General features: G+C 37.7%; 1 pseudogene; it reads left to right on the forward strand.

Annotated features, from left to right (window-relative positions):
* The first annotated feature begins 404 nt into the window (after positions 1-404).
* Positions 405-1,082, forward strand: LOC121030810 (60S ribosomal protein L10a-like; annotated as a pseudogene).
* Positions 1,083-5,101: the final 4,019 nt, after the last annotated feature.

The following is a 5,101-nucleotide window of genomic DNA, read 5'->3' on the forward strand; positions in this document are numbered from 1 at the left end:
AAAAAAAAACTTAACAAATGAGCTTAGGACCAAATGGCTTTACAGTTAAATTCTATCAAAAATTTTTAAAAGGCTTAACATCAGGGTACCTGGCTGGCTCAATCTGTAAAGCATGTGACTTTTAATCTCAGGGTTGTGAGTTCAAGCCCCGCATTGGGTGTGGAGCCTATTTAAAATAAAAATGAAAAAGAAAAAAGAATTAATGCCTATTTTTTTTTCTCAAACTGCTCCAAAATATAGAAGAGGAAGGAAAGTTTTCAGATTGAGTCTATGAAGCCATCATTACCCTGATACCAAAACCAGATAGAGACACTACAAAGATACTACATTGAATATCTCTGATGAGCATAGATGCAAAAAATTCTCAACAAATCTCTTTTCCAGTTATTTTAGCTCCAGTCACTATGTCCAGCAAAGTCTCCCATGACACTGTCTACATGATGGTGTGGGAAGTCCTATATGGGAGCTAGTGCAAGTGCTGGAAGTTTTTGGAGACGATCGCACTGAAGATTAGCCAGAAGAACTAGGGCAAATGTTTCTCAGGCATGCATCATCAAGCTTAATTCCCTGCCCAAATTATCCATATGTATTCTGGGGGGCCTGCAGCACTGTGCGGAGGCCAAGTCTGTGGCTTGGCCTTGGTCCATGTGGATAATGTCCCGTGTAGACATTGAGGTGTTGAAGAAACTCAACAAGAGTAAGAAATTGGTCAAGAAGCTGTCCAAGAAGTATGATGCCTTTTTGGCTTCAGAATCTCTGTTCAAGCAGATACCCCTGATCCTGGGCCCAGGCTTTAATGAGGCTGGCAAATTCCTTCCTTGCTGCCCTACAATGAGAAAATGGTGGCCCATGTCAAAGCGAAGTCCATGATCAAATTCAAGAGGAAGAAGAAGTGTTGTGTTGGGCAGTGGCCATTGGCCACATGAAGATGATAGATAATGAGCTTATGTACAACATCCACTTAGCTGTCAATATCCTAGTATCATTGCTTAAGAAGTATTGGCAGCATGCCCTGGCTTTATACATTAAGAGTGCCTCTTTACTAAGGCACAGCTTAATAAATCCTAGTGCTACCAATTAAAAAAAAATCCGCAACAAAATATTAGCAAACCAAATCCAACAATACATTAAGAAACATAATTCACCATGGTCAAGTGCGATTTATTCCAGGGATGCATAGGTGGTTCAGTATTTGCAAATCAACCAACATGGTACATCACATTCACTAGAGAAAGGGTAAAAACTATATGATCATCTCAATACATGCAGAAAAGGCATGTGACAAAGTACAACATCCATTCAAGATAAAAACTCTCAACAAAGTAGGTTTAGAGAGACCTAATATAATATGTTGAGAGACCTCAACATAATAAAGGCTATATATGAAAAATCCACAGCTAACATTTTACTCAACAGTGAAAAACAGACGGAGCACCTGGGTGGCTCAGTCAGTTAAGTGCCTGACTTCGGTTCAGGTGATGATCTCATGGTCTCTGAGGTGGAGACCCGCATTGGGCTCTGTCCTGACAGCTCAGAGCCTGGAGTCTGCTTCTGATTCTGTGGGTCTCCCTCTCTCTCTGCCCCTCTGTTTCTCTCCCTCTCTCTGTTAAAAATAAGTGAACATTAAAAAAATAAAAAAAAAAAACTGAGATCTTTTTCTCTGAGCTCAGGAATAAGACAAGGATGTCCACTGTCACCACTTTTATTCAACATAGTACTAGAAGTCTTAGCCACAGCAATCAGACATGAAACCCCCCCCACACACACACAAAAACATCCAAATTGGTATGTAAGAAGTAAAACTTTCATTATTTACAGTAGATATGGTACTATATATTATTTTAATGTGATGTGGTATTATGTTGAAGAGAGGGAGCATTTCAGAATCTTTTCATTAAATCTCAGTTTTGGGGCACCTGGGGGGCTCAGTTGGTTAAGTGTTCAACTTTGCCTCAGGTCATGATCTCATGGTGTATGGGTTCAAGCCCCGCATTGGGCTCTGTACTGACCACTCAGAGCCTGGAGCTTGCTTTAGGTTCTGTGTCTCCCTCTCTCTCTGCTCCTCCCCTGCTCATCCTCTCTCTCTCTCTCTTTCAAAGATAAATAAATGTTTAAAAAAATTAAAAAAAACAATTCTCAGTCTTCTGGTGGGCCTGTGCTTTGCAGATGTTACCTTCAAAGTGTTTCTCAACTGGCATAGCTTTTTTACCTCCCGGGTTTCTATTCTCCTCCCTGGATATAGAATTCTAATTAATTTACTTAAAATCATCATCCCTGTTAACTGTGATTTTTTTTTTCCCTTTGTAGGTGTGACATGAAGGCTAGAGGGCTTAGAATTAGAGGAATTCTATTCCCTCAGTTGTGATAAGGCTCTAGCAAAGACTTTTCTCCTGAAAAGTAGGCTTTGTTATGGAGAGGGTTTAGGTTTCTTCTCTTCTCTGTCATAGCTGTGAAGAGATCTCTGAGATCTCCTTCACTGTGAGAACCTGGTGGGGTTCTGGAAGGGGCAGTCCAGAAATATGTGTATTTCCCCTAAGACTGCAGTCTTCAAAAGTTTGTCACTTTGTCACTCTAGCTTTCATCAGGTTACTGCAATTCATAGAAATTAGTATTTAAGTGTTCGTACCAGTTTCTGCTCTAAATAAGTATGTCTTGGCTATGTCTCTCTGGATTCAACTGCCTTTCCAGATTTAAAGTGATAGTTTGCCCTATGATCTTAGTTCTCTGATGGGTTCAAGAAACATTATTGATTTTTCTGTTTTTCAACTTTCTTATTGCAAGTAACTGTTTCTAAGTACTTTATTTTTCAAAGTTGAAAACGGATGTAATCTCATCTACTTATAAAATTTTCATTGTTATACTTTTCATACTAGTTGTTACCATCTTGTTCTTCTTTGGAACTTCTTGATCTTAATTCGTATTACTAACACTTAATTCATATTACTAATTACTAAATCTTCCCCTTCATTGAGAGTGGTTATTATTCTTTCTTTTTGAATGTTTATTCATTTTGAGAGAAAGAGAGAGAGACAGAGACAGAGCAAGCAGGGGAGGAGCAGAGAGATTGGGAAAGAGAGAGAATCCCAGCACAGGGCTTCCCACGATCCCTAAGATCATGACCTGAGCTGAAATCAAGAATCAGACCCTTAACTGACTGAGCCACCCATCCACCCGAGAGTGGTTATTATTCTTGAGCTCTCTACACTGTTTACTCTCTTTTTTACAGTATAAACATTTCTGTTTTATTGTCACATTCCATAGCAGTGATATAAAACAGATGTGTAAACGTTTTGTCTAGGAACTTATTCTCCCTTGATACATCACTTAAGATGAAAGTGGGTAGGTTTCTCAGGAGAGAATACTGCCCATACTGTGATTTGTACCCTGCCTGTGAGAAAAGCTGAAGGTTATGACCTGAAGGAAGAATGCTGTAGATAGTGAAGTACTCACGTTACTACCACACTAGGTTGCACTTTTGTCCTTCAGGAACTCTGCAAATCCACTCTCAGAATACTCTCTTAAACTTCAAAAGGTTTAGACTTCGAATGTGGACTATAGCAGTCCAAGGTGATAATCTCCTTTGACTTGAACCTCCTGGCCTTGGGAATACAAGGATGGAAGAAAGAAGAAGGTAGGAGTTTTCAAATTTATCTGGTCTACCTGTATCATACTCCCTGGCCAGATTTTCATGCTGTCTTGATATTATTCCAACAAAACCTGGGTGACCTTGGCTATAATAACTGGTTTTTGTTATATAGTGGCAAAAGGTCAAACAAGAATATGCCCAAGGTAATGTGGAGAGAAAAATACAAAATGCACAAAAACTGCATTCAAAATAGCCCCAGACTGTAGTGCTGCCTGCTTTAGACTGCATTTTCTTCCTTGCCAGAATGGTTTCTCAGAGTTTAGTATGAGTTTTTTAGAATGCTTTGCTCTCTCTCTTTTTCTTTTGTTTTGTTTCCAGAGTTAAGCTTGGGGCAGGAAGTCAACAACATTTATATCCACATTTATTTCTTGTGCCAATATAAATTTATTGAAACGTAAACTGGATGCTTTGCCTAGACTGTCCCAAAATGGAACTTTGCTACCAATATGAATTGCTTATTAGAATTTTGCTACCTAAATAAAATCTTAAATAACACAGTTGTATATAGTAAGGAGAAATTGGTTTATTGAAACAGTCCTTTTCTGAAAAGGCAAGTAATCTGTTCAAGACTTTCTCAAATATTATCTATGGACATTTTTTGCAATAATTTTAGGAAGTGAAAGAATATAAAATGATGATAGTAATTTTAAAAACCACCATGAAAGAATCTTGCCTTCATGTAATGTAGCATTTTAAATCTAAATTTATTCTGTTCCATTGATCTATGTCTCTGTTTTGCTGCTAATACCATACTGTCTTGATCTCTAAAGCTTTATAATATAACTTGAAGTCTGGAATTGTGATGCCTCCAGTTTTGCTTTTCAAGATCACTTTAGCTATTTGGGGTGTTTGTGGTTCTATACAAATTTTAGGGTTGTTTTAGCTCTGTGAAAAATGCTGGTGGCATTTTGATAGAGATTGCATTAAATGTGTAGATTGCTTTGGGTAGTACAGACGTTTTAACAAAATTTGTTGTTCCAATTCATGAGCAGGGAATGTTTTCCCATTTCTCTGTGTCATCTTCAAATTCTTTCATAAGTGTTTTATAGTTTTTAGAGTACAGATATTTATCTCTTTGGTTAGGTTTATTCCTAAGTATCTTAAGAATTTTTAGTGCAATTGTAAATGGGACTGATTCCTTGATTTCTTTTTCTGCTGTTTCATTAATGGTGTATAGAAATGCAAGAGATTTCTGTACATTGATTTTGTATCCTGTGATTTTACTAAATAGAAAACCCAGAAATGGACCCATAACTATATGGTCAACTCATCTTTGACAAAACAGGAATATCCAGTGGAAAAAAGACAGTCTCTTCAGCAAATGGTGTTGGGAAGACTGGATAACAATAATGCAAAAGAATGAAACTGGACCACTGTCTTACACCATATACAAAAATGAATTCAAAATGGGTGAAAGACCTAATTTTAAGATGGGAAATCATAAAAATTCTAGAG

This window comes from Herpailurus yagouaroundi, unplaced genomic scaffold, assembly GCF_014898765.1.
Source record: "Herpailurus yagouaroundi ecotype Mexico unplaced genomic scaffold, PumYag 140, whole genome shotgun sequence".
NCBI lineage: Eukaryota > Metazoa > Chordata > Mammalia > Carnivora > Felidae > Herpailurus > Herpailurus yagouaroundi.